We start from the raw sequence: 26,179 nt of genomic DNA, 5'->3' as shown, positions 1-26,179 counted from the left end.
TTTATTGCACAAATACTTTACACATTGCCTTTTAAGTTAAGCCTGACTGCTCAGTGCCCGGCTACCAGAGGGTGGGCACAGGATGATTTGGATTTGTGTGGCTTACCCCGACTAGAATGAGGGTCTTTGCTTGGACAGGGGGTGACCTGACTGCCAACCAAAGATGCCATTTCTAACAAAAAACATGATAGTTGCTGCACACATCTCAAATCTAGGTCTATGTTTGTATATGAGGAATTCAGGTACATAACTTGACTGGGAAAGGGTTACAACCAAGCATAGTGTTGGGTCTTGATAATAAAAGTCACACAGTTTCTTACTCTGTTCATGGTTTGTGGTGGAGTGCTGTCCCTTCAGGCAGGTGAAATCATGGTCTTGGCAGAACTCCAGACTCTGTCCATGTTGAGTATTGACACAAGGGGTGACTGCTACTAGTACACGAACATAGGGTTGTAGGAGACACATAAGCCCTTTCACCTCTTCTTTAAGCTAGGCCAGGATTAAGCATAGTGTAGCATTAGTCGGTACTAAAAGCATAATGTAACATTAGTCAGTGCTGCTCTGGAAAACAGCAGGGGGACAGAAACCTTCCTACTTCTGCTTCTTCTTCTGGGGTCACTCGATAAAACAAAGAGGGGTGTGGTGGTTGCATGGACACTTAGGCTTCCATGCCTCTTCTCTGACTCATCTCAAAGATTAGAGGTATAACCGTGGCAAAAGACACACTGGCCCTCATGTGCTTCTTCGTCCACTTGAGGTAATGAAGGTACAACAGTGGGCAAAGGCCAGGCAATTCTTCAGACTATTTATCAGCCGCTTGGGAGAATGCAGGTGCAACAACAACTATAAGGGCATTAACTCTTTTCTTCAGTGCTTCTTGGTGCTACAATCTGCAGATGGGATTGCAGTTCCTCAGGCCTTTGGTCTCAGTAAACGTGATATCAACAGACTTTCCCCACAGAAGTGCACACTGCTGACCGGAATGAAATTCATGTCATAACCAGTAGTTTCTCCCCAACTAGGTCGTAGCCTCCTTTTTTTTTTTTTTCTTCAGGTTGCAGCAACAAGAAGCCATGACTTCTCTCAGAAATCCCAAATAAAAATACAGACTCAAGGACATTAGGCCACATAGGCCATAGCATTCGATTTTGGATGAAGCATATAATACAATTTGGAAGTCTTAGCACAGGTAACACTGGGTTCAGAAGGTAGTACAGGATTTTGGCTGCAAACATGGTTGGTCCACTATTACATGCTGGTACAGAGAAACATTCCTCCTTTTAGTGTTTCTGGTTTGGGGCATGAATGAAATCTAGCAAAACACACTTTACTGACCATGAGATTTGAAAGTGGTAAAGGTATTCACAATGGGGAAGTAGTTGAAAGATTCCTCTAAGGTATTTCGCTCTGCTTGAGGCATGGGCAACCAAGATGGTCGGCAGGACATGCCTCAGAGGCACTCCAATATCCCTTGTAGACATCCTGTAAAATTTTGGCTGAATCCTGACCACACATTGTGCATCCAGAGCTGATATACTGTGAGCTCGCTGGCTGTGAGACTCTGGTGGGCTTGCCGTCACAGTATTTTGGATCTGTGACCTGGCTCGGGGATCTGGGTATACCTTCTGCCCCTGGGCGCTCTGCCATGCTGCTGATGTCACCCTGAGCCAAGGGGGGGGGGGGGGGAAATCACTGAAAAAGTGCATGCAGCAGACATGCCCATGGATGGGCTCAAAATGGAGGTCTGCACGCTTAAACAACAGATGGCCAAGATGAGTACATTGATGTTGGAGCGCTAGGTGGAGGATGCCGAAGGACACTCCTGCTGAAATAATCTCTGACTAATAGGTTGCCCAGAGAAGGCAAAGGGCACCTCCACTGCAGATTTCTTAGAGAACTAGATCCAGAATGCATTAAAACCTTGGAGTCTCTCCGTCCTGTTCGAGGTGTAGAGAGTGCACAGAGCACTATCTGCATCCCTGCCCCTGTAGATTCTCAATTGTAGGGACAGGTACTGTGTTCTGAGAGCATTGAGGGAGACCACCGCAATACACTATGAAAATCCTAGAATTGCCTTTTACCCGGATTGTACTCAAAAGGTGCAAACAGAAAAAAAATATTTCCTGGAAGTAAAACAAAAACTTATGAATTTAAAATATATGCTGCTTTATCAGACACGTTTTGTAAGTAGTTGCTAATGGTAAATCTCATTTCTTTGAGTGACCCGAGGAGGTCTGGAGTTGGCTGGAGGTGTGGAACAATGTCATGTATGGAGGGGCTAGCAGACTGAGATGCTGCAAAGGGCATGTTGGAACTACAGGAAGATGCAGCAGCTGTGACTAGTCGGAGACCAAGGGAGAAAATTTGTGGAATACTCATTGCATTGTGAATTCAAGTGGATTTGGAGAAAAGGTATATCCTCCTACAGGGCATGTTAGATGGGTGGGAGGTGAGCATAGTTAACACATACTTGCCTAACATAGATGACAAATGTTGGACATGGCCCTTCTGAGGGAATTTCCATGAAACTTTTTGCTTTTTCCTCCCAGTTTTCTGCTGACTCTCTGCATGGCCTTAGGACTCTGGGCACTTTCCCACTGTACTGCAGTGGGAAAGTGCGCACACCCTTCTTACACATGCCAGGAAGAGGCGCTTAGATGGTTGGTTGAGGTGCTATATCCAAGAGTGCCTTCCACATACCCGGGGCGGGTACGGCCCTGGCTACTAGTGGGACGTTGCACTAATCATGCTACCCACCAGAATAGCCTATCAAGCTTGTATCTGGCCTGACAATGCAGGCCTGTGGAGGGGCAGTTGTTCCTGAGCTTAAGTTGGCACTTCTAACTTCGTGGCCAACCCTGCGAGGGCACTCCGCTACCCCTAGAGCACCCCCTGAGGGCAGAGCAGGTGGTAGGCGAAGGGCTGGGCAGGTACACATGGGTTTCCCTTGCCCCAGTAGTGAAGAACCCCCACGTGGGTTTTCCATACCTAGGGGATCAGCTCTTCCCATAGGTTTTGCTGATTTTCTGTCCAGCGAAGTTGGAGCTCTGGGCGCTTTTGCACTCTTAAGTACAGAGCAAAAGTGTGCGCACTTATCCTACATATGTTAGGAAGTGGTGCTTACCTGTGTGTGTGCGCACTTGCACCTATGGTGTTATTTAACATGAGACTAACCTGTCATAGCAGGCCTGTGTGTGTGCACTTGCACCTATGGTGTTCTTAACTATGATAGCAGCCTGTCGTACCAGGCCTGTGTGTGCACACTCGCACCTTTGGTGTTCTTAAATATGAGACCAACCTGTCCTAGCAGTCCTGTGAGGGCTCACTTGCACTTATAGTGTTCTTAAATATGGGACCAGCCTGTCGCACTAGGCCTGTGTGTGCGCACTTGCACCTAATGTGTTCTTAAACATGAGTCCAGGCTGTCATCGCAGGCCTGTGTGCTCACCTGGACCTATGGCATTCTTAAGTATAAATCCAGCTTGTCGTAACAGGCCTCTGTGTATGCATGTGAACCTATGGTGTTCTTAAACATACGTCCTGCCTTCCATTGCAGGCTTGTAGGTGCGCAAAGGCACTTATGCCCAGGGAGTGAAGAATAGCCATGTGTGTTTGCACTATCCATGAGAGCTGCTCTGCCCATGGGTTAACATTGGCAAAGTTTACCATTACTCCTAGCAGCATAATGTTTACTATCATTGTATTTGTCCTGACAAACCCCTGCCTATGGTAAGTGGTTTTGACAATAATAACTTAGAAATGCCACTTCTAAAAAGTGGGCAATATCTGTGCTGTAAAACATTTTCTGTGCCTTTTAAATTCGAATCTAGTCCACAGTAGGGGCTGGGGGAGCATTTATGTGCATTCCCCAGCGACCGCAATAAACCTTGGACACACAACATGGAATGACAAATTTCTGCTATTTGAGAGCCTGGCTGGATAGTATGGAGGGAGAGGTTCTGACACTTGTGTGGTGGACACTGCCATAGGAATCTGTAGTGCATGAGGAGCAATTACTGCCTTTGGAAGGGACCACGCGCCCCTCCTAAATGGTGGCTGTACTGACTGTCTGATGCTGTCTCACCCCAAAGTGTGCTCTCCAAGGGCTTGTCTGCTTGCCCCCCTGTCCTCTGTGGAGGTTCATCAGGACATCAAAGACCTCCTACAAGGGACCCATACCTTCTACCTGTGACACCTGGAGACCAGTGCCCTCTTAAGTGCCAACATTGTCTGCAGGATCCCATCTGGTAGTGGAGGGATGACCTAGCTAGCTAGACTCCAGTATTGTGCCTGGAGACCGGATTGGCTGGTGTGGAGCCCTAAAGGAACTGCCTGCGTTCCAGGAGTGCAGCCCTTTATCGTGGGGCCTCAGCATGCATACGCATCAGGTTGCGACCCTTGGAGGTGGGGGGCGTATCCGTACCAGTGCCGTATTCTGTCTGGTGTGGCACCACTGAACTTGTGCCTGTGTCGGTGACCGGAATTGTCTGGTGCGACTCAAGTCATCGCTCACCAGACATTGTGGCCCATTTCTGGGTGGGGGGTTGGCAGGGTTTGATGCGTGCTGAGGAATGGATTTATGTCCTGGAGTGCATGCCCTGGCTGGGTGCTGTTATGAACGGTGCAGGATCATGCCCGTGCTGGAAGGCATGGTGCAGAGACGTTTGAGTGAACTTCCAGAGTGATGGCCAAACCTCAATTTGTCGACTGCTGCCTGATAAGCCTGTTATCTATTCTTCCCTACCCCTTCACCCATCCCATCCCATCTTTTCCCAGGGACCCTGAATAAGTGTGGCTCTGACTGTGATCAGCCAAGGCTTCTTTAATGTCCGGTCTGTGAGGGTGAGGTAGAAGGGGTTGGTTGAAAGGTGGAGGGGGGTTTAGGACCACACTGTCTGAGAGTACAGTAACAATTGACCTGCCAGATATCAGTGCACTGCTTTAGGGGAGAGAGAGAGAGAGAGAGAAAGAGAGAGAGAAAGAGAGAGAGAAAGAGAGAGAGAAAGAGAGAGAGAAAGAGAGAGAGAAAGAGAGAGAGAAAGAGAGAGAGAAAGAGAGAGAGAAAGAGAGAGAGAAAGAGAGAGAGAAAGAGAGAGAAAGAGAGAGAAAGAGAGAGAGAGAGAGACACTCTGACACTCTGACACTCTGACACTCTGACACTCTGACACTCTGACACTCTGACACTCTGACACCTGGCAGAGAGGTGTGGAGTGAATGTGTGGGAGTGTGATTAACTGCACCGCATGATGGTATTGGTGTACACGTTGTTTCTTTGCCAAGACCTACATGGCACCAAAGGGGCAAGTAAATTATAGAAGCAACCTGTCCCATGGACAAGTAGATATTTTATTAAATTCACCACCCCTGCTGACAACAGTAATTGTTTTCTGCCCCAGCAAGCACTGATCTGGAGAGAGCTCCCCTCATTCAATTTTTGACTGGCTTGTTAAGACTTTTTGCAGGCTCTTTTTTTTCAAGTTTCTACTCTTGATACTTCAAGGATGTTCTCCAGAAAGACTGACTTCAAGCCCTGGCAGGATTTGCCATTACCTGCTTTGCTGGCAGTCCATGTCAGACAGGTGGGATCTGTAGATAGTCTGAAGGTTCTACTCCCTCCCATTCGAGACTACGCCTCTATCCATGCCGCTGTCCTTCAATCGCATGATAGATAATTTTTTGTCCCTTCTTAGAAAGGAAGTTACAGCTCTCTTGTCCAAGGGAGCCATAGAGAGGGTTCCAGTGCCAGAAGTAGGCTGTGGTTGTTATTCCTGCTACTTTCTGGACCCGAGCAAGGGCAAGGGTCTTTGCCCTATCCTAAACCTTCAATCCCTTCCTCAAGAAGTAGTTCAAGATGCTCACACTGGATCAGTGACTATCTGCTCTGGGCCTAGTAGACTGGATGGTAGCGTTGGACTTGCAGGGCTCTTATTTTCATATCCCTGTCCTGGCTGCCCACTGACGTTACTTTTGGTTTGCAGTAGGCCATACGTACCCCTTTGGCCTTAGCAGCACCGCTTCAGATGTTCACCAAGGTGATGGCAGTGGTTGCAGCTCATCTGTGGATAACAGGGGTTCTAGTTTTCCCCTATTTCCACAACTGGCTGTTGAAGGCAGGCTTGCCCCCAGGCTGTCTCCTCCCACCTACAGACTATGGTGGACCTCCTTCATTCTCTAGGGTTCACTGTAATTGTGTGGAAGTCACACCTGACTCCCTTTCAGATGCTCCCTTTCATGGGAGCTGTTATGGGCACAGTGCAGTTTTGGGTTTATCCTTCCAAGCCATATGTCCAGGATATTCGGGCTATGATACTGATATTTCAGCATCTATCCTGGATTTGGGTGGGAATGACACTGAGGCTCCTGGGCCTCATTGCCTCTTGCATTCTGCTGGTGACACGTGCCCCATGGCATGAGAGCTCTGCATTGGGACCGGAAATTCCAGTGGGCATAGCATCAGGATAATCTCTCTGACAAGATCCAGATCTCGGAAAGAACTGTGAAAGATCTGCAATGGTGTTTAATGAACCATGATAGGGTCGGAGACAGATCTCCCTCCCTTCCCTAACCAGCTCTCATAGTAGTGACTGATGTGTCACTCCTAGGATGGGGTGTCTCTGGGAGAGGTGGGCATCAGAGGCATCTGGTCTTTGGCGGAAACCGGACTTTACATCAAACTGTTGGAGCTCTGTGCGATCCGTCTGGCTTTAAAAGCCTTTCTTCTGTCTATCAAAGGAAAAATTGTGCAGGTATTCATGAACAACACCATCACCATGTGGTACTGCAACAAGCAGGGCGGGTGGGGTTATAGACCCTTTTACAAGAGGCTCTGCACCTCAAGAAGTGGCTGGAACAGCGGGGCATATCCCTGGTGGTTCAACATCCGGCAGGATCTCTGATGGCCAGAGCAGACAGTGAGCTGAAAATGTGTAGTGGGTCACGAATTGAGTCTCCATCCGGAGGTGGCACAGGGTCTCCTTTAGCAGTAGGGTGAGCCTTGGTTAGATTTCTGCAGAGAACACACAAAATCATCAGTTTTGCGTGTTGGAGTTTCCAAGGTGGCAATTGCTTGGAAACGCGATTGGTCTTGAGTGGAACTCTGGCCTCCTGTACGTCTTTCTGTCCATAATGGGATCACGAACGACTGGGCCCAAGTATTTTTTGTGGCTGCAGACTGGGCCCAAGTAGTTTTTGTGGCTGCAGACTGGGCATGGATAGTGTGGTATCCCGAGCTGCTGAGCATGCCCATCAATCCTCCAATCAGACTGCCCTTTCTGGAGGATCCTATGTCTCAGCAGTAGGGGACAATTCTCCACCTCAACCTGTCCACTCTCCGCTTTCTTGCCTGGAGATTGAGCTCAACAGTTGACAGCTTCTGACATTCCTCTCGACGTCTGTATTGTAATCTTGGAAGCCAGGCGTCCCTCCACCAAACCAGTATGTGCCTGTCATTGGAAGAAATTTGTGGCATGGTGGACAAACATGTCTGTTGACCCCCCTTTCCGCTCCTCTCTCTGAGGTCCTGTTCATACTTTCTCTGACCCAGCAGGGCTCTGCTATGGTCACTCCTAAAGGTTATTTGTCTGCCGTTTCTGCTTTTTGGAGGGTGCTTCATCAACCTTCTTTGTTTAAGGCCCCTATTGTACATAGGTTCCTTATAGGTCTTGCTCATCTTTTTTTCTTTTTCCCCATTCATTGTGGCCTGATGGGATCTGCATTTGTTTTTGACCTTTCTGATGTGCTCTCCTTTTGAGCCTCTCCACAAGTGTCCTCTCATGCTTCTCACTTTGAAAACTGCCTTCCTTGTGGCCATTACATCTGCCCACGGGGTGAGTGAGCTGCAGGCATTGTCATCTAAGCCACCCTATCTTTCTGTGTGTCCTGACAAAAAGTGGCGATTTGCACCATGGCCTCTTGTCTGCCAAAAGTTGTTACACCCTTTTCATGTAGGCCAAACCATAATCTTGCCTACTTTTTTTTTTTCTTTTTACACCCCTGCATTCTGCTAAGGGAGAAGAGAGACTCCATCACCTGAACCCAAAAAGAGTGTTGCTGTTGTACCTTGAGCATACAAAACAGTTCCAGGTGGATGTCCAACCCTTTATATAGGGTGTGTGGGTGCGAAGGGTCAGGTAGTGCAGAAGTGGACCATCTCCAGATAGGTCATACTCTGCATTAGGATCTACTACACAGTGACCAAAAAGCAACCCCCTGAGTGTTTGGGTGCTCATTCTACTCAAGCAAAAGCTGTGACTGTTGCATTAGAGAAGTGTGGCACAATGGTTAGAGCGGCAGACCCTGAAGTGGAGATCTGGCTCAAGACCAGGGTTCAAGTCCCGCTTCGGCAGGTCTTGGGCTCAATTCCCTTGGACCAGATCATTCTCGCCTCGGTGCCTAATCTAATTAATGGGTCCCGCTCTGCAACTCTGGGCAATAGCTTGCTTAATCTCCACAACGGCCCCAACAGCGCTTGGATGCCTGGCTTCACCCTGGGGGTGCCCAGGAGTGGGCACCTCACAGGGAAAAGCCAGGAGGGGTTCCATAGCGGTATGACTACAGCGCCTTGAGACCCTAACTGGTGAGTAGTGCGCTTTACAAGTGCAAAGTTTACAGTTTATTAGCACACGGAGTTCCAGTCCTTGACATGTTGGGCTGCAACATGGGCACTTCACCACACTTTTACCAAACACTATTGCCTGGACAGTCAGGTCAATAACCATTAAGGGTATTGGCCTGGTTTACTTGTCCCCAGAGATCTGTTTATGTCTACTTTAACTCACACTTTCCATTATTCTGGAGCCTGATTTCTTCAGGTTCCAAGAATCAGGCATCAGTCGTATCAGAGGGGTTCTTTTTTTATTTTATGACACTACTAAATTGTGGAACTTCCTGCCCTGCTACTTTGTGGTTTGCATCTGATTACTTCTCTTTTAGAAAGCTTTCGAAACATTCCTGTTTCAGCAACAGTAGTGCAATTACTTATTATGTTAGTTTTTAGTGTCAGGACATCCAGTTTCTGGGGTAACAGCACGGTTTAAAGGAATAAATTATTAAATCAGTCAAGAGGGTTGAGCCTTAGGATGCCATTCAGACCGACCTTTCCCTGGGCCAGAGGTGGCTTAGACAATGGGATGGAACCTCATCTGTAGGGAAGTCCCTCAGACCTTTGCAGATTTGAAGGTGGAAGTCTGGTACTGGGAATGCCCTTCATGTGCATTTGAATTGAGAGGAGCGAGTTGAACCCTAGTGTTTTCCTTCATCATTGTGTAGATTGAGAAGGGCAAGTTGAGCCCTGGGATAAGCAGGTTTATCCCTGTGATAGGCAAGTTGATTCCCCTGAGATGCCATTCATACCTATCACATTGAAATAAGTTGGCAGAAGCATGGTGACATTAATGCGTGCACATATTGATATGTGTGGATGTATCCTGGGATTGTCCTTCTGATCAGTGTAGATAGGGAAGGGTGGTTCGAGTCATGGGGCTGTCTTTCAGATTATTGTAGTGTGATGGGTGTGTCTGACTGTGAGCCTATTTCTCTGGCTGAGAGAAGTGGGTGAGCCATGAGCTATTACTCAAACTTCAAAGTTGGAGGTTCATTTATGGGAATGCCCCTCAGGCCGGTGTGCGTTAACGTGGCCAGAAGATTGGTGTGGTTAGCACTGATGTCTGCTGACCCTGCAGAACGCAGCAGAGAAAGATTTGATTCCACCCTTACCACTTACTCAAACACAAAACAAGCAAGAGGTGTGCAAGGTCTTAATTCAAATATAGGAAACGCTCCTGAGTCTGAGATTTTCTGCACGCCTCTCATTTGCGGTGCTTAGTATTGCTACTGCAATTTCTCGCCCTAAAGCAGTGTTTGTGTTGTCTGTGAGCTCTTGAGAAGGGAAAACACCTATTATTTCATGCTGCAACCAGACATTCATCCTTACCCTGCTTGTGTCGGGAACCTCTCTTCTAGGCTTTAGCAGCACATTCTCTTGGAAAAAAAAATAGCTAAGTTCCTGGGGCTGACGAAGAGCATGGTAACTCAGAGCAGTTGCCTTGTTTATAGTATGTTAGCCTCTCTGTCGGTGCACACTGTGAAGCCAAAATCAATCACTTACCTTCAATAATTGTTTTTAGGGTCGAGCCTACGTCACATGCGTATCGCTAGCGAGACGCTTTAGGTATTAGAAAAGGGCTCGGAGCCCCGTCGATGTCACGTCAGTGTCTTTCATTGGCAAGTTGGCTTGCCTGTTAGAATCCGCTTCTTTTGATTAGTGGAAGGCACGAATACGTCATGCCTTTTCCATGGTTAGCCCTCCTCGAGTGCAGCAACTAAATACAGAAAACATGCGAGGCTCGCTGGGGTTGTGGACTACTTTTTCTCTGTTTTCGGAGCGCGATCTCGCTGGGCAGAAGTTGAGCGCTCCGTTAATTGCACTTTTGCCGGTTACGATCATAATTGCACTTTTGTGTGAACTGTACAGCGCGATAGCGCTGTTTTTTCCTTTTATTGCAGGGAAAATCCCGTTGGGACAAATGCGAGACCCTAGTGCATTGCAAATGCTTGTTTTTTTTTGTTTGTTTTTTTGCATCTTGTGAAGTACTGAGAAGTGTCTGTTCAGGATATACCTTTCTGATTCTCTGCTAATCAGGGTGTTTCCCTCAGAGGAAACGTTACCTTTAAAGATTAATACAATATGGTTTTTGGGTGTGGCATTTGTAATTTAATCTACTGGTCCAAAGGACAAAAATGTAACGTAACTCTACATGACCTGAAAAAAGGTCTCCTTGGCCCACGTAGCCCGTATTTCAATTATAAAGGCTAACAGCGAATAAAATAGGCTTTTGTTTGGAACAAAAAAACTGACCAACTATAGCAATGCTTCGCAAAAATGTTTTAAACGAAACATAATTTTATTACTGAGAAAATTGCTATTATCCTTATTCTTCCAGTGCGTACTGAAAGACGACAGTAAATGCTCTTCAGTAACTGGCTTCTGGGACTGCTATTTTGGACATCCTTGTCCACAAAGAAAGTTGAATCCCTTTTGCATTTCCATCAATTTTGCACTGAAGACAGGACAGAAAAGATCATATATTCGGTGCAGTCGTAGAGGTTCTGTCTATTGTCACATACTTGCCGAATCGCTCAAATAGTGGAGGCTACATTCTGATATCAAGATGTTGCACATAATTCGAGGCTCAGTGTATCCTGTCAGACAGTTTAAATTTCACAACAGGTGCACTATCCGAATATTTCAAAATACTATGCCAGTCTTACTTTCCAATGATCATCATGTAGAGCTGTAATTTCAAGTTGGCCCTTGTTCAAAAATACACTGCTGCGCCTGATTCACATTTGCTGAAATTGAAATAATGTCCAAAATGATGCAGTCAGTGGTTCCCAGAAGTGTACTATAGTGGGACACATGCTTGCATAAAGATTATTTACTTGGGGCATGGAAATACTCGTTATGGCAATGCTTCTTTGAACTGGACCACATATGAAACTAGATCATCACTCTGGGCAGTGTGTTAACTGCAGCAGGTGAATTTGGAATGGGAAACAAATACGATTCCAAACATTTTTGTTTCTTCACCCGGCATTCGCCACCTGAAAGAAGCAGTCATCAGTTTTTTATTTATCACCCCATGTCTGTCACAATGTCACGCAAGACCAGGAGCAGCAGGACCCCAGAGTGTGTTTTTTTTTTTTTTTTTTTTTTTTTTTTTTACCTGTCAGTCTTCAGGTAAGTGAAGTGATTCTGAATCTGCAGTTGGGCCTTTTGTGACTACACTGATTTTGTTTCCCACACCGACTTTAGTTTTCCCCTTCACCAGTTGCTGTTTCAAGAAATTGTATTCATTCTGAGGTCTTACTAGCTCAGATCTCTCAATTCCTTCTTAATTGGTTCTTCTGTTATTGTCTTACCGACGGCACAAAAACACAACCCACTGCACAGCCACATATCCCGGCACAGACAAACATTTTTCTGCTCAGCTTTAGGGGCACACCCTGCATAAACCCCCAATTAAAACCTGTATTTCCCTTCCTTTCTCAATTACACTTGAAAATGCATTTCTGTAATCTGAATGGTATAAGAACATGAACTAGGCCTATTGCATAAACAGTATTTAAAACCTATTAGGCATATGCAATGTTACTTTGGGAATATACAAATGTACTGTCAACAACCCACTATATACTATCTGTCGCTGAGGAGAAACTTCATTTATGTGCAACAAGATCACCACAGCAGAAACTGTACATCAATTCTCCCATAGAACCACACATTTTTGTGTCAGTTAGAAATAGCGGCCTGAAGCAAACTGTTATAATGTGATAAAACTTCACTGGCTACTACTGCTCAAGGGCGACACTTCTTAGTGGGGGTTCTTGCAGATATCAAGTATGCCTGGTAGGGACCCCAAATATCTTTAGGGCGACTGCATTGTGGCACTAATTCACAGTACACGTCTGAATGTACATTACAAAATGTCATGCTTCTGTGCCAACCTGCATGTGTAGTAAAGGAGCCACAGGCCCGCCTTATGGCTATCCGGTGTTTGACTAGCAACAAACCAAGCGCCACCAGACGTTTCACGGTCTTCTGCACTTCCTTGACAAACCCCAACAAGGTCGCCAACAGACCAATTGTCCGCGCTTCCTTGGTAATAGTCACAAACACAGTGAATACTGCTTAGAAAAATGTCTGCACGCTGGGACAGTACCAGGCTAGGTGTGCAAACTCTGCATCTCCCGCCCAACAGCGTTGGCATCAGGCACTATCCTGGAGGCTGTAGCGACAATGGCCCTCCAGAGTGTAGTGTACTCTGTTTATGTATTTAGTATGTAATAGCTTGTGCCTGCTATATAATGAAATCTTTGTCATATTGCAACAATATTCCCATTGCTGGTCGCTTTCTGAGAGTCCATGATCCCGCTGCCCCTTCAGTCTAGCCTGCTGCGTGTCTGGTCTACAGGCGTCTTGTGTGTACGCAGAGACACCAAGCGCCTGGTTGTAGTGGACTGCAATAGAGATGTCAGAGCAGCCATCTCCGGAAGTTCCAGAACGTCGTTGCCCAGTAATTCTCGCATTGCACTATGCACTCTGTGGTATTGAAATTTCGTTAATGCAGTGGGCCCGTCAAGGCCACACCCACAATAGTTCCTGTGCAGATGCATACCTTCTCCTGCAACGATAAACACAATGCACAATCAGTCTGCACACACCACCTGCAGATACACACTCCATGCACTGACGCACATACACCTGTCTGCATAAACATGCACAGTTCTCCCGTAGACGAAAACTCATCTCCTATTGATAGACACAGAGGGATTCTCCCAGCCAAGAGATCCACCCATTGCTCTCTACAAAGTCACACTGTTGAAACGCACACACAGTTCGCATACAATGAACTTCCTCCCTCCCATATATCATATAGGTAAACACAGTTGCCTCAAAGGCACCTCTAGATATCTCTTTTTCAAGGTGATGAGGGTTGTGGGGGACATCTCACCCTGTCCACTCAAGTCATTACAGTCTGCGGTTGGAAGTCCCTGAAGAGATTTTAAACAGAAGCAGTCGGAGCTCGTTTGGATTAAGAACTAGCAAGATTTATTGTTAGGCTGGGACTCACAAGCTGTAACAGTGGCTAAGTCATTTGTGTGCCATGCAGAGACTAAAATTCACTGACTGACTCTGAAAGGTCTGTATGACATGTTCCTAACTTGGAAATACCGATAAATCAAGATATTGCGAAAGAAAAGTGTGAAAAAAGGCACACATCTTCCAGTCTAAGGAGGGGTCATTCTGCAAACATATGATAAGGAAACTGCCATCTAAGAAGCGTGCAGAAGGGTAATGGTTCATATAGATTTGTGGCAGGAATATCCATGAGACAGGCCAGAATCCATAGCAGACTTTCAAGTTAGCCACTGACTTATATACAGCAGGGAGTACCTTATCCCATATATTTCATGATTACACCATCACCCGCCCCACTAACCACTTCAAACCTTGGTGCGTAGTTCTTTCATGTGACCGTGACAGCATGTTTGCAAAGATGAATAAAAATAGAACCTCAAGTGCAAAATTAAACACGAGAAACCTGTTGAATGTTTCAAGAAGATATTAGAAACAGTTCAATTAAAAAAGTTCTGGTTTGCATTTAAATGCTGCATGGGTGCTTACCCCACCTCCCACCACCTCTCTCAGCTATTGTTTTTAACTCACCCCCACCCTCGTTGTTTTTAATCGGCTGCTTTCCCCATCGCTTTAGTCATTCAAATGGTTTCACCATACTCGCCCGAGCTGTTTGTTATTTGTTCCCTGCTTCCTGCTGTCCATTGTTTGTGCTTTCTTCCCCTCGCCCTTCGCCTAACTTTCCAAAACAATAATAAAACAACCCCATCAAAAACGCTGCACATACGCCAGAATTTAATTGAAGCTCTTAATTTGGACGCGCAGAGACGGTTGACGCGAACACTGGTGGGTAGATCTTGTAGGCCTCACGTTTTAGGAGCTGGAATGTTGGTTCCGGGGCGGGTGCTATTTATTGATTGCTCATGGTGTGGAAGGGGGTTCAGTGAAGTGTATGCACATCTGCAGCTTGCACGGTGTCCCAGGAGCACTCCACACTTCCTACGTTGTTGAAATTGGAGTGCATTTCAGGAAAGCTCTTTCTTGCTTCTATTGGTTGTTTTTCACTACGAGACTCAATAACAAATCTACGGCTGCGAATCAGAAAGGCTCAGTTCTGTCCACTCATTTGACTTACTCCAAACAGTTCCCCATGGGATCCGCAGTCATGCCAACCCTCCCGATTCAGACGGGAGACTAACGATTTCAAGGCTAGTCTCCTGCCTCCTGATTCTTGCATGCAAAAACCTGATTTCTCAGTGAGCTTCTGCCGACGGGGACTGGTCTTTTGTGACTTGGAGTATGAACTGCCAGTAACCTACCTGCTCATGCAGGCCAGTGATCAACAGTTTTGTCACTCTCTCTCTCTCTGCCTGCCATAGCGCTTTCTCTTTGCTCCTGACAGGTAAGTAAACACACGATGTAAATTTGCATTTCTGATAACTGACCCCTCACCCTGCAGCAGCACACTTGCAAGTCCCACACAAGACGATAAACCCGATTTGGACATCAATGAAGGCCAATGGGAGAAATACGTTCTCCCAATGTGTGTTTTTTTTTTTTTTTCTCTTGTAAAATTGTTGGCGTGTATAGTCAGCGTCTTCCCTATGAGCACCGTTTAAAATATTCCCCTTGGCATCTTTCGGACCATCTGTTCATTTCGTTCCACTTCAGTCATTTAAAAAACACCTGATTTATTTAGAGGGGTCTTTTGCTACAACGGGAAGCATCACAGAGTGAACCATCAGAGGCACACATTTTTTTTCACAGCTGCAACTCAGCCTGGGCTCGGAGTTTGTAGCTGCCCGATCTCCGCTGTACAACCTTCAGGGTGCTGGACTCATGAACAGTCAGCCCCACACCACCAACATGCCCCGCACCACTGTGCTAACTCGGGCTCGGGTTTTGTCGAACACTGCAATAAGTGTTCACAGTCTATCTGATTGTGTTGTCGGTTTGGGGCCGCCCCGTCCCACTAGGCAGACTGGGCTGCCGGGTCTTTGCTGAGAACCCTGCTGGAAGCTGGGCGTGTAGCTGGGGGCCTACCGGGTCTTTGCTGAGAACCCTGCTGGAAGCTGGGCGTGTAGCTGGGGGCCTATTCCAGTAAGAACGTGCCGGGTCTTTGCTGAGAACCCTGCTGGAAGCTGGGCGTGTAACTGGGGGCCTACCGGGTCTTTGCTGAGAACCCTGCTGGAAGCTGGGCGTGTAGCTGGGGGCCTACCGGGTCTTTGCTGAGAACCCTGCTGGAAGCTGGGCGTGTAGCTGGGGGCCTATTCCAGTAAGAACGTGCCGGGTCTTTGCTGAGAACCCTGCTGGAAGCTGGGCGTGTAACTGGGGGCCTACCGGGTCTTTGCTGAGAACCCTGCTGGAAGCTGGGCGTGTAGCTGGGGGCCTACCGGGTCTTTGCTGAGAACCCTGCTGGAAGCTGGGCGTGTAGCTGGGGGCCTATTCCAGTAAGAACGTGCCGGGTCTTTGCTGAGAACCCTGCTGGAAGCTGGGCGTGTAACTGGGGGCCTACCAGGTCTTTGCTGAGAACCCTGCTGGAAGCTGGGCTTGTAGCTGGGGGCCTATTCCAGTAAGAACGTGCCGGGTCTTTGCTGAGAGCCCTGCTGGAAGCTGGGCGTGTAGCTGGGGGCCTACCGGGTCTTTGCTGAGAACCCTGCTGGAAGCTGGGCGTGTAGCTGGGGGCCTACCGGGTCTTTGCTGAGAACCCTGCTGGAAGCTGGGCATGTAGCTGGGGGCCTATTCCAGTAAGAACGTGCAGTGCCTTTGCTTACAGAGCAGCTGGGGGACGGGGGCAAGGAGTGTGAGCGCAGACCACATGCTCCTTCAGCCTCAGCTATCAAAACACTATTCTGCTGACTTTTTCTCAGCGTGATATAGGTAGGAAAAGCCTGTATCATCTTGTAGCTTACGTGGTCAAATATTTGGTGACGTGCAAGACACTTGAGGCTTTGTACCCACAAAAAAATACATGCAAATATGAAATTTCTGATGGATACAACTACCTGTGGATTCCTCACCTAATGAATACTCCCATGGCGCCAGCATTCGACGGAAATCTTCTTACTAGTCTCTGCACGTCGACGAGGACGTCACTCCAGCCCACGCGACGCCGTCTGACGTCATACAGGCAATAAGAGGTCCTCGACGACGTGCGGACGTCAGTTCCCTTTTTTCCGTGCATTCGAAACGGTTATCTTCGAGGGAGCAACTGTTACTTTTGTGGTTACAGTGTATTTTTGCTGCGTAGTCTTTCGCTGTGGTAATAATGTCGCAGAGAAAGTCTGGATTCAAGCCTTGTCGTGAGTGTGGGGGCAAGATGTCGGTGACGGATCCTCATTCCGATTGCCTTTGGTGTTTGAGCTCCGACCACGACGTCTCGACTTGTGATTCATGCCAGCACATGAATCCAAAGGCCCTCAAGGAACGTGAGGCGAAGCTGTTTATGGCGAAATCAAAGGAGAAGCATCACAAGAAGTCTTCTTCTCCAAGACATCGGCGTCATCGAGACTCCCGGCGCCGTAGAGAATCTCGGCGTCATTCGAAGGAGACTCGTTCCAGGTCTTCGGATCGGCGCCGAAGGACATGGGAGATCAGTCCCACGGTTACGCCGCATCCTTCGATGCCGTTGCCCTCTCCGGCGTCTCCAACTTCACCTGGACAGGCGTCGGTGATTGAGGTTCTGGAGCCTCAGGTGTTTTCTCCGGTGTTGCAGACGTCGAGGCCGGCGTCGGGGTCGCCTCCGAGACAGGCACCCCAGTATCCGGCTTTTCCCACCCCTGGAGCCGATAGTTCCGCATTCTTGAATGCGATGTATGCCATCTTCCAACAGATGGCTCCAGGGGGTGCTCCGGCTGGGCCTTTGGCCTTTTCATTGGGTGATCCTGCGCCTCTTCGGCCGGCACCCTTTATGCCCTTTCTCCCTTTTGGGAACGTGGGCTCGGCGCCAGTGTCGGCGCCGGTGGCCGCTCCGGTGGCTTCAGGATTGGCCCCAGAGATTTCCATCCCGTCGACGTCGGGATTTCGGCCTGTGACTCCGGTGGGTCCATCTGCTTCAGCTCCTCTTTCGTCGGCGCCGAAGTTACCTGTGGCGCTGGACGCGGTGTCGGTGGCTTCTGAAGATCGGCGCCGATCTTCGACTTCGGCGGAGGCATTGTCGACTCCGCGTATTGAACAACGGCTTCATTCGAGGAGACGTGCTCTCCGTTTATTAGAGGAGCAGGAGTACCAACGAGCCCTGGAGGAAGGAGAGCTAGAGGACTCGGGTGATGGGCTGCGTGGTCTGGAGTCGGCCAGTGGGCTGGACACTTCCCCTGAGTGGCATCTTTCGTCCCCGGGAGAATACACTGAGGAGGCTGCTTCCTTTCATGCAGTGGTACGGAAGGCAGCTAGTTTTTTGGACCTGCCTTTGCCGGTGGTGGAGGCTAAACAAAACCTTTTAACAGAGGTGCTACATCCGGCCTCAGCTGCGGCGGAGCCTCTTCTGCCATTTAATGACGCTCTGCTGGATCCGGTGTTAGAGGTGTGGAAGAGGCCGGCATCTTCCCCAGCAGTTCACAGAGCCGTGGCCAGGAGGTATCGGGCGGCTCCGACTGACCCTGGTTTTCTATCTAGACACCCTACGCCGGAGAGCTTGGTGGTGCAGGCCTCCTGTTCATCCAAATCAGCGCCTGGTTCTTTCCCGACGGTGCCTGGGGACAGAGATTCTAAGAAACTAGAGGCGCAGTCCAAGAAGATTTTTTCGTCCTGCAGTCTGGCGTTAAAAGCCACCAATGCAACCTGTATCCTGGGGAGGTATATTCATGCTCTGATGGATGACATTTCCTCATCATTTACAGAGCTTCCCCAGGGTCTTTTGGATCTTGTTTCAAATGCCCAGGCTGCTGCGACCCAGATTATCCAGACGGGACTGGATACCACCGACTCGGTAGCCAGAGCAATGGGCACAACTGTGGTGGCAAGGAGACAGGCCTGGCTCCGTAACTCGGGCTTTTCTGCGGATGTACAGTCCACATTGTTGGATCTCCCGTTTGATGGGGACAAACTGTTTGGAGCCAAGGCTGATTCGGCCTTGGAACGTTTTAAGGAAAGCAGGGCCACGGCTAAGTCGTTAGGGCTCCAAGCTCCTTCTTCCACGGCCTCTTCCAGATTTTTCAGGAGGTTTCGTGGATTTGGGCGTGGCTCTTCCTCCTCTTCCTTTCGGGGAAGATATCAGCAACCTGCCTCTTCCCATCCCTATAGATCTTTTAGGGGGAGAGGTAGGGTCCGCACCAGAGGAGCCTCTCAGCAGCACTCTGCCTCTTCCTCATCCTCTGGCGGGGTGCAGCAGGGGAAGCAGCCTTAGGCTTCCACCATTTCCCACTCACTCCTCTCCTGTAGGGGGAAGATTACAGCATTTTCTCACCAAATGGAAGACTGTTACAACGGACACTTGGGTTCTCAGTATTGTGGGAAAAGGCTACACCCTTCCCTTTCGGGAGTTCCCGTCCCTCATCCCGCCCCGTCCTTCTTATTGTTCAGAAGAACACCTCCTGTTGCTAGAACAGGAGGTACAAGCCCTCCTTTCAAAGGGCGCGGTGGAGTTGGTCCCAGAGCAGGAAAGGGGTCGAGGATGTTACTCAAGGTATTTCCTGATTCCCAAGAAGGATGGTCGTTTGAGACCAATCCTGGACCTGAGGATCTTGAATTGGTTCCTCAAGCAGGAAAAGTTCAAGATGCTGACCCTAGCACAGGTGCTTTTGGCGTTGAACAAGGAAGACTGGATGGTGTCTGTCGACTTGCAGGATGCTTACTTTCATATCCCGATACTCAAGTCACACAGGAAGTATCTCCGGTTTGTGGTGGGATCGCAGCACTATCAGTTTGCGGTCCTTCCGTTTGGTCTTACTTCAGCACCTCGAGTCTTCACGAAGGTGATGTCGGTGGTTGCGGCAGAGCTCAGAAGGAAGGGGATAGCAGTATTCCCTTACTTGGACGACTGGTTGATCAAAGCCAAGTCCCCAGAGCTTGTGTCGCATCATCTGCAGTCAACAACTGTAGGAAGTTGGCTCTGTATGTGCTATTTCAAAGTAAGGAATAGCATGCACAGAGTCCAAGGGTTCCCCTTAGAGGTAAAATAGTGGTAAAAATAGATAATACTAATGCTCTATTTTGTGGTAGTGTGGTCGAGCAGTAGGCTTATCCAAGGAGTAGTGTTAAGCATTTGTTGTACATACACATAGACAATAAATGAGGTACACACACTCAGAGACAAATCCAGCCAATAGGTTTTTATATAGAAAAATATCTTTTCTTAGTTTATTTTAAGAACCACAGGTTCAAATTCTACATGTAATATCTCATTCGAAAGGTATTGCAGGTAAGTACTTTAGGAACTTCAAATCATAAAAATTGCATGTATACTTTTCAAGTTATTGACAAATAGCTGTTTTAAAAGTGGACACTTAGTGCAATTTTCACAGTTCCTAGGGGAGGTAAGTATTTGTTAGGTTAACCAGGTAAGTAAGACACTTACAGGGCTTAGTTCTTGGTCCAAGGTAGCCCACCGTTGGGGGTTCAGAGCAACCCCAAAGTTACCACACCAGCAGCTCAGGGCCGGTCAGGTGCAGAGTTCAAAGTGGTGCCCAAAACGCATAGGCTAGAATGGAGAGAAGGGGGTGCCCCGGTTCCGGTCTGCTTGCAGGTAAGTACCCGCGTCTTCGGAGGGCAGACCAGGGGGGTTTTGTAGGGCACCGGGGGGGACACAAGTCCACACAGAAATTTCACCCTCAGCAGCGCGGGGGCGGCCGGGTGCAGTGTAGGAACAGGCGTCGGGTTCGCAATGTTAGTCTATGAGAGATCTCGGGATCTCTTCAGCGCTGCAGGCAGGCAAGGGGGGGATTCCTCGGGGAAACCTCCACTTGGGCAAGGGAGAGGGACTCCTGGGGGTCACTTCTCCAGTGAAAGTCCGGTCCTTCAGGTCCTGGGGGCTGCGGGTGCAGGGTCTCTCCCAGGCGTCGGGACTTTAGGTTCAAAGAGTCGCGGTCAGGGGAAGCCTCGGGATTCCCTCTGCAGGCGGCGCTGTGGGGGCTCAGGGGGGACAGGTTTTGGTACTCACAGTATCAGAGTAGTCCTGGGGTCCCTCCTGAGGTGTCGGATCTCCACCAGCCGAGTCGGGGTCGCCGGGTGCAGTGTTGCAAGTCTCACGCTTCTTGCGGGGAGCTTGCAGGGTTCTTTAAAGCTGCTGGAAACGAAGTTGCAGCTTTTCTTGGAGCAGGTCCGCTGTCCTCGGGAGTTTCTTGTCTTTTCGAAGCAGGGGCAGTCCTCAGAGGATGTCGAGGTCGCTGGTCCCTTTGGAAGGCGTCGCTGGAGCAGGATCTTTGGAAGGCAGGAGACAGGCCGGTGAGTTTCTGGAGCCAAGGCAGTTGTCGTCTTCTGGTCTTCCTCTGCAGGGGTTTTTCAGCTAGGCAGTCCTTCTTCTTGTAGTTGCAGGAATCTAATTTTCTAGGGTTCAGGGTAGCCCTTAAATACTAAATTTAAGGGCGTGTTTAGGTCTGGGGGGTTAGTAGCCAATGGCTACTAGCCCGGAGGGTGGGTACACCCTCTTTGTGCCTCCTCCCAAGGGGAGGGGGTCACAATCCTAACCCTATTGGGGGAATCCTCCATCTGCAAGATGGAGGATTTCTAAAAGTTAGAGTCACTTCAGCTCAGGACACCTTAGGGGCTGTCCTGACTGGCCAGTGACTCCTCCTTGTTGCTTTCTTTGTTCCCTCCAGCCTTGCCGCCAAAAGTGGGGGCCGTGGCCGGAGGGGGCGGGCAACTCCACTAAGCTGGAGTGCCCTGCTGGGCTGTGACAAAGGGGGGAGCCTTTGAGGCTCACCGCCAGGTGTCACAGTTCCTGCCTGGGGGAGGTGTTAGCATCTCCACCCAGTGCAGGCTTTGTTACTGGCCTCAGAGTGACAAAGGCACTCTCCCCATGGGGCCAGCAACATGTCTCTAGTGTGGCAGGCTGCTGGAACCAGTCAGCCTACACAGATAGTTGGTTAAGTTTCAGGGGGCACCTCTAAGGTGCCCTCTGTGGTGTATTTTACAATAAAATGTACACTGGCATCAGTGTGCATTTATTGTGCTGAGAAGTTTGATACCAAACTTCCCAGTTTTCAGTGTAGCCATTATGGTGCTGTGGAGTTCGTGTTTGACAGACTCCCAGACCATATACTCTTATGGCTACCCTGCACTTACAATGTCTAAGGTTTTGTTTAGACACTGTAGGGGTACCATGCTCATGCACTGGTACCCTCACCTATGGTATAGTGCACCCTGCCTTAGGGCTGTAAGGCCTGCTAGAGGGGTGTCTTACCTATACTGCATAGGCAGTGAGAGGCTGGCATGGCACCCTGAGGGGAGTGCCATGTCGACTTACTCGTTTTGTCCTCACTAGCACACACAAGCTGGCAAGCAGTGTGTCTGTGCTGAGTGAGAGGTCTCCAGGGTGGCATAAGACATGCTGCAGCCCTTAGAGACCTTCCTTGGCATCAGGGCCCTTGGTACTAGAAGTACCAGTTACAAGGGACTTATCTGAATGCCAGGGTGTGCCAATTGTGGATACAATGGTACATTTTAGGTGAAGGAACACTGGTGCTGGGGCCTGGTTAGCAGGGTCCCAGCACACTTCTCAGTCAAGTCAGCATCAGTATCAGGCAAAAAGTGGGGGGTAACTGCAACAGGGAGCCATTTCTTTACACAAGCCCCCCCCAGCCCACAGGCCAGGAGACTCAGCCCAAGCTGGGAGAGTCTTCCTAGTCTGTCAGGCGAGGAAGAGTAGGAGAAATAGGCTGGTTAGTTGCAGGGCCTACTCTGCCTTACATCCTTCTGTTCAGGTCATTCCCTTTGGGGAACTGACCTACTTCCACAGTGATAGGACCTAGTCTGAATTGCCTCTTGTCTGCCTCTTCAATGTCTCCACCCATTCTTTCTATTTTGGTCTTAGAGGTATCCACCTCTGCTAACCTTATCTTGGCCAGGGTTACCCCTAGCTTACCCAGAGAGGTTACCCAGAGCTGGAGTAACCCCACCATGACCAATAGGGTCAGGGGGCCTAACTTGCTATTTGGCATGGGGTCAGACCACCATGCTAAGGATAGTGCAGCCATAAAGGCTAACACCCAGCAGAGGCCACTGACAGCTGTCAGTGCCCAGAACCACACCTTTAGCTCTTCACCTAAAAGGGAAGGGGCTAAGTTACAGGCTTCTTTGGGTTCAGGTTGCCTGTCTGCTGTATTGGAGTGGGGGGTTACCACATCTTGTAGTAAACACCCTTCTTCCACTCTTTCTTCTGTTAGCTGAGGAGCCACCCACTCAGGTTTAACAGTTGCCTGACTAGCCAGGACTTCTTGTGGGTCAGGTTGGACTTTATCAGGGCCATTTTTGGAGTTCTCCCCTACTGGAGCAGAATCTCCTTGGCTTGCTGTAACCTTGGCTAAAGGTTGTCCACCCTTCCTACTCTGTTTTCTTTTCTTCTTCTTCTGGGGCCTGCTTGCATTTACTGCAGAGGCAGGACTTCCAGAATCCTTGGGAGAGGACTGGCACGGGACCAGTTCCTCTCTTGAGCTCTGACTAACCTCTGGGTAGTCATTTCCAAGGAGACAATCAAGGGGGAGGTCTGTACTGACTACTACCCTTCTCCAGCTAAGAGTGCCACCCACTTCTATGGGCACTAAAGCCACAGGCCTCTTAGTGACCCTGTCTAGGCTAACTCTTACCCTGGCAGTCTCACCTGGGATGTACTGGTTTGAGAGCACCAGCCTGTCATGCACAATAGTGTGACTGGCACAAGTGTCTCTCAGGGCAGTGGTTGGGATTCCATTCACCAGTAGGTGGTGGAAGTGTCTGCTTCCCTCTGGAATCTCCAACTCACCTGTTGGGCCCTGTTTCCAGTTGAAGGCTAGGAAGACCTCCTCATCTGAGGAGTCATCTCCCATGGCTACACTGGTTACCCCTGGAATCTTGTTCTGGGGTTTGTTTTTGGGACAAGAAGTGTCCTTGGTGTGGTGCCCAGACTGTTTACAGTTGTGGCACCATGCCTTAGTGGCATCCCAGTTCTTACCCTGGTACCCACCTTTGTTTTGGGTTGTGTCTTGGGGCCCACCCACCTGTTCTGGTTTTTGGGGGCCTACAGAGGACTCTTTTTCTTTGTTTCTAGTGTCACCCACTTTCTCCTGGGGAGTTTTTGTAACCCCTTTCTTTTGGTCACCCCCAGTGGAAGTTTTGGTTACCCTAGTCTTGACCCAGTGGTCTGCCTTCTTTCCCAATTCTTGGGGAGAAATTGGACCTAGGTCTACCAGATACTGATGCAACTTTTCATTGAAGCAGTTACTTAAAATGTGTTCTTTCATAAACAAATTATAAAGCCCAACATAGTCACACACTTCATTTCCAGTTAACCAACCATCTAGTGTTTTTACTGAGTAGTCTACAAAATCAACCCAGGTCTGGCTCGAGGATTTTTGAGCCCCCCTGAATCTAATTCTATACTCCTCAGTGGAGAATCCAAAGCCCTCAATCAGGGTACCCTTCATGAGGTCATAAGATTCTACATCTTTTCCAGAGAGTGTGAGGAGTCTATCCCTACACTTTCCAGTGAACATTTCCCAAAGGAGAGCACCCCAGTGAGATCTGTTTACTTTTCTGGTTACACAAGCCCTCTCAAAAGCTGTGAACCATTTGGTGATGTCATCACCATCTTCATATTTTGTTACAATCCCTTTGGGGATTTTTAGGATGTCAGGAGAATCTCTGACCCTATTTAAGTTGCTGCCACCATTGATGGGACCTAGGCCCATCTCTTTTCTTTCCCTTTCTATGGCTAGGAGCTGCTTTTCCAAAGCCAATCTTTTGACCATCCTGGCTAACAGGGGGTCATCCTCACTGAGAGCATCCTCAGTGATTTCAGAAATGCTGGACCCTCCTGTGAGGGAAGCAACATTTCTGACTATCATTTTTGGAGACAGGGCTTGAGAGGCCCTGGTCTCCCTATTTAGGACTGGAAGGGGGGAATTGCCCTCCAAGTCACTAATTTCTTCCTCTGTGAAGTCATCCTCAGAGGGGTTGGCTTTTTCAAACTCTGCCAACAGCTCCTGGAGCTGAATTTTGGTAGGTCTGGAGCCAATGGTTATTTTCTTTATATTACAGAGAGACCTTAGCTCCCTCATCTTAAGATGGAGGTAAGGTGTGGTGTCGAGTTCCACCACATTCATCTCTGTATCAGACATTATTTTGCTAAAAGTTGGAAGACTTTTTAAAGAATCTAAAACTGTTTCTAGAATCTAATTTCAAACCTTTAACAAACTTTTAAACTCTAAAAGACAATGCTAAACAGGGACTTAACACACAAGGCCCTAGCAGGACTTTTAAGAATTTAGAAAAATTTCAAATTGCAAAAATGAATTTCTAATGACAATTTTGGAATTTGTCGTGTGATCAGGTATTGGCTGAGTAGTCCAGCAAATGCAAAGTCTTGTACCCCACCGCTGATCCACCAATGTAGGAAGTTGGCTCTGTATGTGCTATTTCAAAGTAAGGAATAGCATGCACAGAGTCCAAGGGTTCCCCTTAGAGGTAAAATAGTGGTAAAAATAGATAATACTAATGCTCTATTTTGTGGTAGTGTGGTCGAGCAGTAGGCTTATCCAAGGAGTAGTGTTAAGCATTTGTTGTACATACACATAGACAATAAATGAGGTACACACACTCAGAGACAAATCCAGCCAATAGGTTTTTATATAGAAAAATATCTTTTCTTAGTTTATTTTAAGAACCACAGGTTCAAATTCTACATGTAATATCTCATTCGAAAGGTATTGCAGGTAAGTACTTTAGGAACTTCAAATCATAAAAATTGCATGTATACTTTTCAAGTTATTGACAAATAGCTGTTTTAAAAGTGGACACAGTGCAATTTTCACAGTTCCTAGGGGAGGTAAGTATTTGTTAGGTTAACCAGGTAAGTAAGACACTTACAGGGCTTAGTTCTTGGTCCAAGGTAGCCCACCGTTGGGGGTTCAGAGCAACCCCAAAGTTACCACACCAGCAGCTCAGGGCCGGTCAGGTGCAGAGTTCAAAGTGGTGCCCAAAACGCATAGGCTAGAATGGAGAGAAGGGGGTGCCCCGGTTCCGGTCTGCTTGCAGGTAAGTACCCGCGTCTTCGGAGGGCAGACCAGGGGGGTTTTGTAGGGCACCGGGGGGGACACAAGTCCACACAGAAATTTCACCCTCAGCAGCGCGGGGGCGGCCGGGTGCAGTGTAGGAACAGGCGTCGGGTTCGCAATGTTAGTCTATGAGAGATCTCGGGATCTCTTCAGCGCTGCAGGCAGGCAAGGGGGGGATTCCTCGGGGAAACCTCCACTTGGGCAAGGGAGAGGGACTCCTGGGGGTCACTTCTCCAGTGAAAGTCCGGTCCTTCAGGTCCTGGGGGCTGCGGGTGCAGGGTCTCTCCCAGGCGTCGGGACTTTAGGTTCAAAGAGTCGCGGTCAGGGGAAGCCTCGGGATTCCCTCTGCAGGCGGCGC

At 48.6% G+C, this 26,179-nt stretch overlaps 1 protein-coding gene across 9 annotated transcripts in view; it reads left to right on the top strand.

Annotated features, from left to right (window-relative positions):
- LOC138246371 (carnitine O-palmitoyltransferase 1, liver isoform-like) overlaps positions 1-26,179 on the top strand; it is a 389,657-nt gene that overhangs the window by 49,571 nt on the left and 313,907 nt on the right. The gene's annotated exons all lie outside the window — the stretch shown is intronic.

This window comes from Pleurodeles waltl, chromosome 7 (assembly GCF_031143425.1).
Source record: "Pleurodeles waltl isolate 20211129_DDA chromosome 7, aPleWal1.hap1.20221129, whole genome shotgun sequence".
Taxonomy (NCBI): domain Eukaryota; kingdom Metazoa; phylum Chordata; class Amphibia; order Caudata; family Salamandridae; genus Pleurodeles; species Pleurodeles waltl.
This window is presented reverse-complemented; position numbering and strand designations above follow the sequence as displayed.